Below are 15213 nucleotides of genomic sequence, written 5' to 3' on the forward strand. Positions count from 1 at the left end.
AGTCCGCTGTCCCAGTCGGCCCGAATACCAAAGTATAAGGCTGACGTCGGTCAAGGCGCATTTGTCTGACATCAGGACGTCAGGGTACAAATGCGCATGACCGACGTCATATCCTCAGTCTTTTCTTGCCCCAGATGTCAGAAGACCCTAAAAGATAAGGCCAAAACCAAAAACACCAAACACTCCTGTACCTAATATATGTACAATATATACAAATTTACAAAATAGAACCCCACCCACACAACCACCCCTAAACACAGAGGGAAGGAGGGAGTAAATTGGACTGCAGCAATGTGGATCTTGAACATCTACATTTATGGTAGGTACAAAACTGTACTATGTTCTTCATCTCACATTGCTGCAGTCCTAACACTTGGGTAGAATCCCAAAGCAGAGGTAAGGGAGGATGGCTAAACTATAATGAAGCAGGAGCTGCCAAAATGCCCTGCAACACAGCAGTGGCAAAACCAGCCCTGGATTTAGAATAGAGAGGAAGGTGGTAATGCTTGGAGAAAGTATGCACTGAACTCCAAGTAGCTGCCTCCAAAATATCCTTAGTTGCCACCCCTTAGAAATGCTGTTGAAGTGGCAGTAGCCCTCGTGGAATGAGGCCTAATCCCAGCTGGAATCTCCTTGCCATGATGGGAATAACAGAATGCAATGCAAAACCCAATCCACTTAGATATAGTTTGTTTTGACACAGGCTTGCCCTGGGAACTCAAAGCAAAAGAAACAAACAACTGCTGAGACTGCCTAAAATCCTTAGTCCTGCTTAAATAATAACGCAACTGCCTGTGTACATCTAAAGTGTGCAAAATCTTTTCCCCTTATTTTGGGGATTTGCATAAAAAGTAGGCAAATGAATAGTTTGGTTTAAAGCCACACTAGAGACCACCTTAGGCATAAATGAAGGATTAGTACGTAATGATACCCTATCCTTATGAAAAATCAAAAAAGGCTCAACCGCCATAAGGGCCTGCAATTCAGAAACCCTTCTTGCAGAAGTAATGGCCAACAAAAAAGCAGTCTTCCATGACAAGTATTTCAATGCAGCAGTAGCCGCAGGCTCAAAAGGTTGTAGAGTAAGTTTCTCCAACACAAAATTGAGGTCCCAAGCAGGAGTAGGAGCTCTACGTGGGGTCTTATATTCTTTGCCCTCTAAGAAATTGCTTGAACAAAGGATGAGAAAACAATGGTGGGTCACAATCATAGTGAGCTGAAATTGCTGCAGCATGAATCTTAATGGAAGAGAAAGACAAACCTTTGTCCAATAACTCAGTAAGATATTGAAGAGCCACACTCAAATTAGGCTCAGAAACATCCAAATCCTTTGCTGCACTCCAAAATAAAAATCTCTTCCATTTTTCTGCATACACTTTACGTGTACTAGGCCTTCTGGCTTCCATAATCACATTCAAAACTTGTTGAGGAAGTTGAGACCTGCTGTGGTTCAAAACAGAATATGCCAGGCTGTTAGATGAAGAGAGTGAAGCTTGACATTGAGGAGATGACCGTCCCTCTGAGACAAAAGGTGTGGAATTAAAGGTAAAGGCCATGGAGGCTTCCTTACCAGATTCCTCAGTAATGGGTACCAGTGTTGCCGAGGCCAATCTGGAGCTATCAAAATCATCCTTGGCTTGTCTTGTCTGACCTTTAGGAGTACCTTTGGGAGGAGAGGCAGAGGTGGAAAGGCATACACATGAAGATTTTCCCAACTGAACAAAAGAGCATCCACTTTCCAAGCTGTGTGATGAAACCTTTTCGTGCAAAACTTTGGCAGCTGGTGGTTTAGTGGAGAAGCGAACAGATCTATGTCTGGAGTTCCCCAGGACACTGTCAATTGTCGAAATACATGAAGATCCAGTTTCCACTGTGGGGATCCATGATTTGCCTGCTTAACACATCTGCTAAGGAGTTCTGTGCTCCTGGCAGAAACCTTGCCTGTAGATTTAGCTGCAAGCTGAGCGTAGTCTCCCACAAAATCATTGCTTGCCTGCATAGAGGATAAGAATGTGTTCCCCCTTGCTTGTTGATGTACCACATGACAGTAGTGTTGTCTGTTAGAATCAACACCTGCCCTGGAAGAAGTAACTCCTTGAAAGCCATTAATGCAAACTGGACTGCTAACATCTCCTTCATGTTGATATGTAGATGCTGTAGTCTGGCAGGCCACTTGTCTTGTATCCACTTTCCATTCAGATGAGCTCCCCAAGCTATGTCTGAGGCATCTGTCGTTAGAATCTGACTCGCCTCTGGCCGGGTCACAGAGAGTCCCTTGTTTAGGTGACATTCCTGAGCCCACCACAAAAATTCCTTTTGAATGCAAGGTATTATTGGAATGACAGTGTCCAAATCCTGGCAGTGCTGTGTCCATACATTTTTAGATACCATTGCAGCTTCCTCATATGCAGTTTGGCATTGGGAAGCACCAGAATACAAGATGCCATGAACCCTAATGCTTGAAGGACTGTCCTTGCAGTCAGCACGGACTGATGAGATAGTTGATGGAAGTAAAGGGATAGACTCTTTTGTTTGTCCGGGGTTAAAAGGCCATCTGGGCTGCTGTATTCAGTCTCACACCCAGAAAGCACATGTCTTGAGAGGGTACTAGACTGGACTTTATTTCGCTCACAGAATACCCCAGGCATCTTAGCACTGCTATCACATATTCCAGATGCTGAAGAAGCTCGTCCTTTCTTGAGCCAGAATCAGACAGTCGCCCAAGTAAGGATAGATTTCTTTTCCTTTTAGCCTGAAAAAGCTACAACTGGAGCCAGAACTTTTGTGAATACTCTGGGCAGTAGATAAGCCAAAGGGCAATGCAGAGAACTGATAATGTGAATTTCCAGCTCGGAAACGCAGATACTTCCTGCAACTGAGTCTGATAGGCACATGAAGGTAAGCCTCCTTGAGATCTAAAGCTACCATCCAGTGATCTTTGCCCAGCAGAGGTAAAAGCTGTTGTAACCCCAACATTTTGAACTTGGGAATGTCCAAATAAGTGTTGAGGATAGACAAATCCAAAATTGCTCTCCACGTGTTCCCCTTTTTGGTACTAGGAACAGGCGAGAATAAAATCCTAGGCCCCTTTCTGGCACAGGAACCGGCTGAATGGCCCCTATCTGGAGCAACAGAGAAATTTGCTTGTGAGCCTCTTTTCTTTGTATAGGAGGAATGTCTGGCATGCCTTGGAATGGAGGCAAGGTATGGAAATAAAACCTGTAACCGTGGTGAACGATATCCAATACCCATCTGTCTTGGGTAATAACACTCCAATTTTCTTTGAAAAGTGCCAGCCTTCCTCCCAAAGGTGCTGCCAGACGAGAAGGCTCTGGCAGTTGAAAAGGCAAGTCATTGGGTCTGCTTACGAAAGGACTGACCCCTGCCCTCACCAGAAGACTGGGCAGGCGAACTGCTTGTTCTAGGCCTAAAAGAACCTTGAGCTCTGCCCCTACCACGTCTAGATCTACCCCTAGACTGAGAATCATAAGAAGAATAAGTCCACCCCTTAGTAGGCCAATTTCTACTAAACTTTGGAGGCTGAACCTGCAAAAAATCTTTAACAGTCTGCATAGACTTAGCCTTGTCCTCCATTTTCTTTAAAACTGTTTCCACAGGCACCAAACAACACATCAGATTGTAAAGGAGCATCTAAAATCCTTGTCTTTACATGTTCAGCTAAATTCTGATCCCTCAGCCAGGCGTGCCTGCGAAGAACAGAACCAGTGGCTGCCACCCTCAAGAGGCCTGTACAGCATCAAAACCACATTGCAAGGAATGCTTACCCACCTGTTCAGAAACATGAACCAAATCCTGCAACTCTTTACACTCAATACCTTCCGCCAGAGCATCTACCTTAGACTTCAATTGTGAAAGGAGATAATTTTGGTATTTCAACATGTGAAACTGGCAATTCAAAGCCCTCATGGCTAAAGTGGAAGAAGTATACACCTTTTTCCCCCATCTATCCAAAGCCCTTGCCTCTTTATCAGAAGGAACAGGATTTTTAACAACAGAAGCCTTAACCCCTTTAGGGCCCTGAGAAACAGTTTCTGGGTCTGCCCTAGGACTCTTAAAAAGATACTTATGAGCTTCAGGCACTCTATAATACCTGTCCGGTTTAACTGGGGCAGGAGGCAAAGAATCAGGGTTCAGGGAAGCCTCTGCAAAAACATCCTCTACCACATCCAGAACAGGAGGTATAGCTAAAGGCCTATGCTGGGGTAGAAACAAAAATTCCCTAAGCCTTTTCCTAGAATCAGAGAATTCTTGACCTTCCCATTTAAAATGCTCCCTCATGGAATGAAGAGTCTCTGAAAAAGAAAAATCCTCAGGAGGAGAAGCCAAGGTGTAGAGTCATCTACATCAGAATCACAATCAGGAGGATACTCCTGCAAGCCTTCAGCCCAAGACTCAGAAGCCTCCGAACACTGCTCAAAACTCTCAAGCTCAGGTTCCACCCTAGGCCTCTTATCAGGGGGGGGTAAAGAACCTCTAATCATAGTAATCAAATCTTCTGCCATTTTAAGCATATGTTTCTTAGGCAGAGACCCTGAAGAACTAGGGGAGACCCCCACTGAAGTTAACCCTGGCCGGCCTCTAGAAGGAGCCTTGGAAACAGAAGGGGAGAGCCTAACCACCTTAGGAAGGGAGGGGGGAACAGCTACCTGAGAAGCCCCTTCAGCCTGGCCTACCTCCTGAGAGGACACATCTTGTAACAGTAAAGTTTCTCCCTGAGAATCCAAAGGAACTTCTGGTAGAACCACCGGCTCCACCGAGCCCTCTAAAGAACCGACGTCCGGGACAGACGGTTCTTCTACCCTAGGCTTCGCTGCTTTGTCTCTGCGCTTTTTAGACGAAGCGGGCGTCGGAGCATCCGACGGCATGTTGTAATTACAACGCTTCCAAAAACTAACCTGGCACAATCTAATCTTCTCTTAATAGTGCGTTTGTTAAATCTAGCACAAGAGCGACAGCCAACAACGCCGTGCTCAGGCCCTAAGCAAGGTATACACAATGTATGGTAATCTCTATGAGGTATCTGTTTCCCACAAGAAATACAGTTATTCACTTTTTCTGACATCCGGTTAAATACTGTGGCAAGAAAAACAAAATATTCTAACGGGTACTTAGCCAACTTTGATTCGGTCTGAAACTCCGACTTCAGAAAATTTCAGAACGCCAACCTGCACTCGCAATACTGCTTCTGCATCGACCATGCGGCAAAAGACTGAGGATATGACGTCGGTCATGCGCATTTGTACCCTGACGTCCTGATGTCAGACAAATGCGCCTTGACCGACGTCAGCCTTATACTTTGGTATTCGGGCCGACTGGGACAGCGGACTACCCAAGTGTTAGGACTGCAGCAATGTGAGATGAAGAACATCACTAACTCCCGTATAACCGACTAATCGAATAAGAAGATGTGAGCAATGCCTTTAGTGTAATCATCACATTCTTTAAACAGTCATCCAAAAAGTACAGTTGTGCACACTTACCATAAATGTAGATGTCCAAGTGTATTCACTGTTGCAGTCATCACTAGTGGGTTATCCCTGCTGGGTAGCTCTCGGCCGGCCTGAATACCAGAGTAAAGAGTATCCCTCCTGTGTCGGCTGCAGGTCACCAGGGACTGACGCCAGATAATCAGGGGTATAAAGCAAGGCAGACAATGCCATTACATCAGATAATCAGGGGTATAAAGCAAGGCAGACAATGCCATTACATCAGTTTTTCTTGCCCCAACATACAGCAGCCATGGCTAGAAGGCCTGAGGAAGGCCAAACTGGGGGATGCCCATAGGTATAGATTGGTGTGAAGGTAACAGAGAAAGAAAAAGAGGGGGAAGGAGAGAGAGAAAAAGTACAGTTTTGTACCTACCATAAATGTAGATGTCCGAACAGGATAGCATCTGCAGTCCTTACAAATGGGTTGTCCTGTCGTCAGGCAGCCCTTCGGTCGGCCGGATTCCAAAGTCTGGGTCTGGCCTCGGCTGGTGTCGCACTTCACCCGACGTCATCTCTGCTGGTCTTCGGGTATAAAGGCATCAGCCGACGCCATTTTCCTCAGTGTTTATTGCCCCAGATGCCAGTTGCCCTCTTGGATAGCTAAATTTTTGGGTAAATTCCAATGTTTCCCAATAGAAAGCAAACACAAAAAATAAACATGTATGTACATATATACAAACAAATACACCATAAGAGATCCCCCCCCCCAGCTAGCTATTAGGTGGGCAAATACCCTAGGAGTACCACAGAGGGAAGGAGGGTAATCCTGACTGCAGATGCTATCCTGTTCGGACATCTACATTTATGGTAGGTACAAAACTGTACTATGTCCTTCAAGGATGCATCTGCAGTCCTTACAAATGGGTAGAATACCATAGCCAAACTAGGGGAGGAGGAAGAATAATTATGGTGTAGTTAGGATCCCTTGCAAAACAGCAGTGGCAAACCCTGCTCGGGATCTAGAATATAGAGGTAAGTTATAATGCTTGGCAAATGTATGCACGGAGGTCCAAGTAGCAGCCTCAATAATGTCCTTGGTAGCCACTCCTCGTAAGAAAGCTGTGGTAGTGGCTGTAGCCCTTGTAGAATGAGGCCTTATGTTCTGTGGAATTTGCTTTCCATGGTAGGAGTAACAGAATCTTATGCAATTTCCTATCCACTTGGAGATTGTCTGTTTGGAAATTGCTTTTCCTTCCCTTCCTGTTGCATAAGCGACTAGCAGCTGGTCAGTTTTTCTATTGCCCTTGGTTCTGTCCAGGTAGTAGCGCAACTGTCTACGTACATCCAAGGTATGCAGCAGTCTTTCCCCCCTGTTCTGTGGATTGGGAAAGAAGGTAGGTAGGTGGATTGCCTGGTTTAGAGACACTCTGGATACCACCTTAGGCATAAATGTAGGATTAGTTCTCATGGACACTCTATCTTGATGGAAGATTAGGAAGGGTTGTACTGCCATTAAAGCCTGTAGTTCCGAAACCCTTCTTGCTGAAGTAATTGCCAGTAGGAAAGCAGTTTTCCAGGATAGGTGTTGAAGATCTGCTGTTGCTGCTGGTTCGAATGGAGGGAGTGTCAATTTTTCTAGCACAAAGTTCAAGTCCCATGCTGGTAATGGTGGTTTCCTAGGAGGTTTTACATTCTTAATTCCTCTCAGGAACTGCCTGAGTAGAGGATGTGAGAAGACAGGGGGATCGAAGCTGTATTCTGCAGAAATAGCTGATGCATGTATCTTGATGGAGGAATAGGACAGGCCTGTATGAAGAAGCTCTGCCAAGTACTCCAGGATGTTGGCAATATCTACCTTTGACACATCTTTCCCTCTTTCAGTACTCCAAATGACAAACCTTTTCCATTTTCCTGCATAGTTCCTTCTTGTTGAAGGTCTGCAGGCCTCAAGGATTATGTCTTTAACCCTTTGGGATAAATCCGGGTTAGTTGCTCTTATGTAATGTTCCAGGCAGTCAGTTGCAGAGTTTTCAGGTTTGGATGCAGGATGTTGTAGTTGCTCTGAGTTAACATCAAAGGAATCAGGGGCAGTGTCCACGTTTCTCCCCGAGACATGCTCCTCAGCAATGGATACCAATGTTGTCTTGGCCAATTTGGAGCTATCAGAATTATCCTTGGATGTTCCTCTTTGATTTTCAGTAGTACCTTGTGCATCAAAGGAAGAGGTGGAAATGCATATGCTGTTAGGCCTTTCCAATTGAAGGATAGAGAGCCAACCTTCCAAGCAAGTGGGTGGTATGTCCTTGTGCAGAATTTCTTGAGCTGGTGATTGAGTGGGGAAGCGAATAGGTCTACTTGTGGCATTCCCCATTTCTTTGTGATGGCCTTGAAGATGTCCGGGTGTAGCATCCATTCGTGAGCATCCGAGGTAGTCCTGCTTAACATGTCTGCTAGGATGTTTTCTTTTCCCGGTACAAAAATTGCCTGTAACTGAATGTTGTAGCTCAGAGCCATATTCCATAGGTCCAGAGCCATTCGGCATAGGGGGTATGAATGAGTGCCTCCCTGTTTGTTGATGTACCACATGACTGTGGTGTTGTCTGTCCTTATCATCAATTGGCCTTCTTTGAGGAATGGTCTGAAATTCTGGATTGCTAGTTTTACTGCCAGCATTTCTTTTTGATTTATGTGCAGGTGCAGCTGATCTGGGGTCCATAAGCCTTGAATGCACTTGTCCAGCATTTGGGCCCCCCATCCGAGGTCTGAGGCGTCCGTTGTGATGGTTTGGTTTGTTTGAATGTTGCGGAAAGACAAACCTGGGTTTGACTGGCATGCCTGAGCCCACCATAGGAACTCTTCTTTCAGGCATGGGATTAGTGGTATTTCGGTTTCTAAGCTGTGTTTGTGTTGAGACCATAAATTCTTTAGGTACCACTGTAGCTTTCTCATATGCAGTCTGGCATGGGGAACCAAGATTATGCAGGATGCCATGAAGCCCAAGGCCTGCAGTACTTTTCTTGCTGTTAGTTTGTTCTGCTTTGTTAATGCCAAGAAGTAAAGAGGAAGTTGTTCTTGTTTTTCTGCAGTTAGGAATGCCATCTGTTTTACTGTGTCCAATTCTGCACCCAAGAATGTTCTTGTTTGGGATGGAGTCAGTCTTGACTTTTTTAAATTGACTGTGTATCCCAGGGCTTGCAGTAAGCAAATGACTCTTTGTAAGTCTTGTGTCAGCTTGCTTTTGTTGTCCGCTTGTATCAGGCAGTCGTCCAGGTATGGATATATTTGGATTCCCTGAAGCCTGCAATGAGCTATTACTGATGCCAGGCATTTCGTGAACACTCTGGGCGCAGTAGATAAGCCAAAGGGCAATGCTGAGAATTGATAATGCTCTGATCCTGCAAGAAATCTGAGGTATCTTCTGCAAATTGGTCATATGGGGACGTGCAGGTATGCCTCCTTGAGATCTAGAGTTACCAGCCAATACTCCTTGCCCAGCATGGGAAGAAGTTGCTGTAGGGTCAGCATTTTGAATTTTGGAACAATGATGAATGTGTTTAAAGTGGACAGGTCGAGAATAGGTCTCCAACTTTTCTTTTCTTGGTACTAGGAAGAGTCTGGAGTAAAATCCTTGCCCTGTTCTGTAGGTGGTACCCTTTCCACAGCTCTCATCTTTGTTAATTGAGCTATTTGTTTTAGGGCTTCTGTCTTTTGATTTGGTGGTAGGTTTGGCATTCCTCTTTTACTGGTAAGGTGTGGAAATGAAACCTGTAGCCTTGGTCTATAGTTTGCAAAATCCACTTGTCTCTTGTGATATAGTGCCAGTTTTTTTGAAAATAAGGCTAACTTTCCGCCTAAGGGTGCTGCTATTTGTTCCCTGGTAGGCGATGTCAGAGCCAAGTCACTGTGATTGTCCTGTTGCAGTGGTAGTGGTTGTATCTGTGCCTCGTTGGTTATTGCCTTGCCACTGGCGTCCCCTGTAGGCACCTCCTCTGGATTGGTTTCTGCCTCTGGAACGTCTATTCCTGCCTCACTGATTTTTAGAGGAGTCTGGAAAGGACCAATTTTTGGAAGGCCAGTTCCTGCTGAACCTTGGGGGCTGAACCTGTAAGAAATCTTTAACTGTTTGTACAGATTTTGCCTTTTCTTCCATTTTCTTCATTACTTGTTGGGCAGGAGAACCAAATAGACTGACCTTATCCATAGGAGCATCTAATAGCTTTGCTTTAACATGATCCGGCAAGACCTGTTCTTTCAACCATGCATGCCTTCTTATAACTGTGCCAGTCATGGCTGATCTAAATGAAGCCTCCAGTGCATCATAGCCACATTTTAAAGAATGGTTACTAACCTGCTGAATGTTATTCACCATTTCTAAAACATATTTCTTATCTAAGGAATCATCAGAGGACAGTTTCTTAGTTAACTGATCAAGCATAAACTCTTGGTATTGGATCATATGAAACTGACAGTTCAGAGCTCTAGCTGAGAGAGTAGCAGAGGTGTATACTTTTTACCCCATCTCTAAGGACCTGGATTCCCTAACAGAAGGGAGAGTGTTTTTTGCTGAGGACGAAGCTACAGCCTTAGGCCACTGGGAGATAGTCTCAGGATCTGCAAAGGAGCCTTGTATAAGTGGTGATGAGTGTCCCACCCTGTAAAACCTATCGGGCTTAGCAGGGGCTGGAGGTAAAGTATCAGGAGCAGTGCAAACATCATTAAATGCATCATCCACAACAGGAAGAACTGGAGGTATAGCTAAGGGCCTATGTTATGTAAGTGTAAAAAGGTCCTAAGCCTTTTCTTGAATCTGAGAAATCTTGTCCCTGCCATTGGAATTGCTCTCTCATGGCATGTAAGGTTTCCCCAAAGGAAAATTCCTCTGGTGGAGAGGCAGAAGGAATAGATTCTTCAGCATCAGAATCTTCATAAGTAGAAAGAGGAGCCTCTGGATGGCCTGTATTGTCTGAATCATCAGAAGAGTCATCTGAGGACACTGGCTCAGGGGGCTCTGCTCTAGGTCTCTTTTCTGGAGGTTTAGAGGCCCTGTCTGGGTGAGATTGGGATCCCCTTATTAAAGAGATGAGATCCTCTGCCAGAGTAAGCATTTGGGAACTGGAGCTGGGTCTGTGAGAGGGGGGCTTAACAGGCACTGACTTAGCAGTTTTGGCTGCTTTAGCCCTGGCAAAGGCCTTTATAGACATGGCTGCAGGAGGCCTAGCAGCACCACGTGCTGGGGTAGAGACATCCAAAGGGATGGTGTCCGATAATTCTAGAGAAACCACATTAGTAGGCAAAACTTCAGAGGCCGATTCAACTAGGGTAGAAGGGGCCTCGGTAGTAGTCATGGATTCGGCTGAAGATTGAACCGTTTGCTCGGTTTCGGCCGAAACCGAGACACTCGCGGTTTGCTTATCCGTGGTTTCGGCCGAAACCGCGGACTGCGAGTGTCGGTCCTTTTCTTTCGTTCTTAACAATTTGAGTAGTCGGAGGATCCGACGGCATAATGTACGCAAAATCTGAGCCGAAAAACTGTTCAGCAACTCCGACCGCCTTAGCGCGTCGGTTGAAGGAAGCACAGGCTAAACAAGCTGCTACGTCGTGGTCTGGGCCTAGACAAGGTAAGCAGTAAGAGTGGAAATCTTTATGAGGTATTTGTTTCCCACAAGTTAAACAGTTATTCACTTTTTCTGACATCGGCTGAGGCAAGAAAGAGTCCCCAACGGGGTACTTAGCTTTTAGAAGTCTTCGAAGTAGTATTCGGTAGTAGTAATCTCTGGATCTGACCGACCGGCACTTGCGAACAGCTTCTGCTTCGGGCGCCACGCGGCAAGAAACACTGAGGAAAATGGCGTCAGCTGATGCCTTTATACCCGAAGACCAGCAGAGATGACGTCGGGTGAAGTGCGACACCAGCCGAGGCCAGACCCAGACTTTGGAATCCGGCCGACCGAAGGGCTGCCTGACGACAGGACAACCCATTTGTAAGGACTGCAGATGCATCCTTGAAGGACATCAGGACTGCAACAGTGACTACACTAACATCTACAATTATGGTAAGTGCACACAACTGCACTATGTTCTTCGTGTTTCACTGCTGCAGTCATCACTTGTGGAAAGATTCCCAAAGCTGCATCCAGATCAAGAGAGGTCACTGTGCCCCCTCTACTCATCACTCATCAGACCCATCATAGAGTACAACGCCTCATTTGGGATGTACCTTACAAGACACCTGCAACAGCTGGAAAGACCACAGAAGTACTTCACCAAGAGGATCACTGGCCTCAAACAGATGCCCTATGCAGTTCGACTGAAGAAATTACAGCTGTACTCGGTTGCATACCACCTACTCAGAGGTGATCTCTGCCTGACATACAAGGCCATGTCCAACCCAGAATTGATGGACATGCTCCACCTAAAGAAAACCTGATCTTCATGAGCCAAACGCTCTAGGGATATAAACCTCACCACAACAATAAATAGGACGTGCTGGAGGGATAGATTTCTGTCCCAGAGACTTCCCATGCTTTGCAACAAGATCCCATTCTACATTAGGCAGAGCTCCTCGCTAACACTCTTCAAAAGAAATCTTGACGAGTGGATGGGAAACAGAAAGTTTACCTCAGGATCACTTCAGTGGCTCTGCTGGACAGAGGCACAGGGAACTAATCTAAGGGGGCAGCGAAAGCCAACACATTCTGGCTAGGCTTATAAATGCCTTTGGGCAGATAGCCTAGTACCTACCTATGAAGGTGGAGTGGAAGGAAGGAGGATAAGGCATAGGAGAACAGGCTTGCACTGCTCTAAGTGGAAACCAGCATGCCCTCCAGGACTGCAGAGGAAATGTCTGCCCGGGATTTGGAGTAGAGAGGCAACTGGCAGTGTTTGGTAAAGGTGTGAACAGAAGTCCAAGTGGCAGCTTCTAGGATGTCCTTGGTAGGAACGTCCCTGAGGAAAGCAGTGGAAGTAGATGCTGTCCTAGTGGAATGGCTTCTGACAGGCTTGGGAGGTATTTTTCCATGGGAGTGGTAGCAGAATTGGATACAATGGGATATCTAATTTGAAATTGTCTGCTCGGAAATAGGTTTCCCTCTCTGCTTCTGGGGCAAAGCTGACCAGCAGCTGGTCAGTTTTTCTGAGGGACTTGGACCTATCCAGATAGTATCCAAGTTGTCTGTGTACATCCAGTGAATGAAGGATTCTTTCCCCCTATTTTGAGGGTTCGTAAAGAAGGTGGCAAGATGGAGAGCCAGATTGTCCCGTTAGAAACCACCTTAGACATAAAGGAGGGGTTAGGTCTAAGAGACATCCTGTCTGCATGGAAGATAATGAAGGGTTCAATGGCCATGATGGCATGCAGCTCAGAAACCCTCCTGGCTAAGTTTATGGCCAGCAGGAAGGCGGTCTTCCAAAAGAGGTGCTTCAGTGCTGCTGTAGTAGCTGGTTCAAAAGGGGGTAAGGTCAATTTTTCCAAGACACAGTTCAGGTCCCAGGCAGGGGCGGGTGGCCTTCTGGGTAGTCTGATGTGCGATACCCCTCTAAGGAATTGTTTTAGCAGGGGGTGGGAGAACAAAGGTTGCTGTGTATGGGAATGGGCAGAGATAGCTGAGGCATGAATTTTGATGGAAGAGTAAGACCATCCTTTTTGCATTAGCTCTGACAGGTAGCCTAGGATCAAAGTGAGGGTGACAAGGGAGCTGCTTGTACCCTTAGTTTGGCACCAGGTTTTAAATCTTTTCCATTTTGCAGAGTAGGATTTCCTGGTGCTGGGCCTCCTTAATGATATCCAGGACCTGGTTGCTCAACAGTGGCCTGGTATCTGCCTCTGGGGTATAGGCCATGTGGATAGGCTGAGAGTTTGCAGATTGGGATGCAGTACGGACCTTTTTCTGGGGTTAGTAGTCCTTCTGTAAGAGGCAGGTTCCTGGGCGGCTCCTTGGTCAGGCTAAGTAGCAAGGGGTACCAATGCTGCCTGGACCAATTCGGAGCAATGAATACAGCTGTTGGCCCTTTCTCCCTGATCTTTAGCAGTATCCTTGGGATCATTGGCAAGAGGGGAAAAGCGCAGACAAACAGGTTGTCCCAGTGGAAGGAGAGCACATCCACCTTCCAGGCTCCTGGGTGGAAATCCCTGGTGTAGAACTGGTCCAACTGTCTGTTCTCTATGGATGCGAAGAGGTCTCTCTACATTTGGGTGATGTTGAGAAAGGTCTCCCTCCGAAGATGCCATTTGTGGGGGTCCAGGACACTTCTGCTAAGGTGGTCTGATAGCCCAGTACATCCCAGGGGAGCAGAACACCCTATCAGATGCAGGCCCATCATAGAGGCAGTTGCCAGAGCAGCATGCCTAGATAACTAAGGGGGAAGAAGTAGTGTGCTGCCCCCTGCTTGTTGATGTACCACATGACTGTGGTATAGTCTGTTTTGAAGAGCAGCCCTGGTTTTAGGTGGCTTTTGAAGGCTGCGATAGCCCTGAGCAGCACCGCCATCATTTCCTTCAGGTTGATGTGGAGATCTAGCTCCCCGAGATCCCAGGTGCCCTGGGTGCACATGTCCCCTACGTGGGCCCCCCCCAGGCCGCATCTGAGGCATCTGTGGTGATGGTCTGGCTGTGGGGATGAATGAGAAATGGTAGGCTCTTGTTCAGGGTACAGGTTTCTGCCCATCATAGAAGTTCCTCCCTTAAGCAGGGGATCAGAGGTAGTTGTAGCTCCAGTGACAGAGTGTTGGCACCATAGTTTTTTTAAATACCACTGCAGTTTTCTCATTTGTAGTCTGGCCAAGGGCACTAAAAGGATGCCATGTAGCCCAGAGCTTGCAGGAATTTCTTTGCTGTGAGGTGTCCTGTGAGCTAACTGGGTGAAATGTTGGGGTAGAGACAAAGGCTGGCAAGCCAATCGTAGCAAGCAGTCATTTGTCTGAGGCAGGTCAGATCGGACACCGGTTTCAGTGGGGGGAGGGGCAGGTGGAGAACAGGTAGGGTCAGGATAGGTAGGAGGGCTGAGGTGGGCTGGGCTGTCCAGGGAAAGGGTTGAAAAAGCTGGGAACAAAGCAAATCTGTCTTTTCAACCTCTACCTTGGCCAGCTCGTCTGATCAGCTTATCTGTGGACTACTGGTTTGTGTTTGAACTATGTGGGTGATCCCAGGTAGGGGCCTTTTGTTCGTTTTTGGATTTAATCACAGGCTTTAGTGGCATTTATCTGTATAATCCGTACTATGTTTACTTAACAGTGTAGGAAGCTTAGGATATTATGCTTAAAGGCATGCAAGCAGTTTTTCAGCAGATAAGTGGGGGTAATGTTGCATTGATTCGGTGTGTTACAATTGTATTTTGTTTTGCAGGCCTGTATTTCGATGCTACAAGCAAGGGTAGGAATTAAGGTTGTACTTGTAAGGTATCAAGTGAAAATTAGAACACCATAAGGGTTTTGTAAGTACTTAACCAAGGATTTGCACTTACTGAAGTAAAACATAGTTAAAAAAGAGAAAACTAGGGCACATGCCCCCTTGCAAGGCCTGGGGTTATACATGAGACATAGGAAGTGTTGCACAAGTTTAAAAAAAAAAATATATATATATATATATTGTACAGAGGGGGGTGAAATGGTTGAGGCTTAGTTGCTAGCAGCTGAGGCCTACAGTTAAGTCACATGGCAGGGCCTGTGAGCTGAGGCCTGCAGTTAGCCATATGACAAGGTCTGGAAACTGAAGCCTGCAAGTAGCCACTTGGGTCCAGGTCTGTGAACTGAGGCCTATAGCTAGCCA

General features: G+C 46.3%; 1 protein-coding gene across 2 annotated transcripts in view; it reads right to left on the reverse strand.

Moving 5' to 3' along the window:
- ZXDC (ZXD family zinc finger C) overlaps window positions 1-15213 on the reverse strand; it is a 1157677-nt gene that overhangs the window by 1049150 nt on the left and 93314 nt on the right. The gene's annotated exons all lie outside the window — the stretch shown is intronic.

Source organism: Protopterus annectens, chromosome 7.part1, assembly GCF_019279795.1.
Source record: "Protopterus annectens isolate FY-2018-M chromosome 7.part1, PAN1.0, whole genome shotgun sequence".
In the NCBI taxonomy this organism is placed as follows: domain Eukaryota; kingdom Metazoa; phylum Chordata; order Ceratodontiformes; family Protopteridae; genus Protopterus; species Protopterus annectens.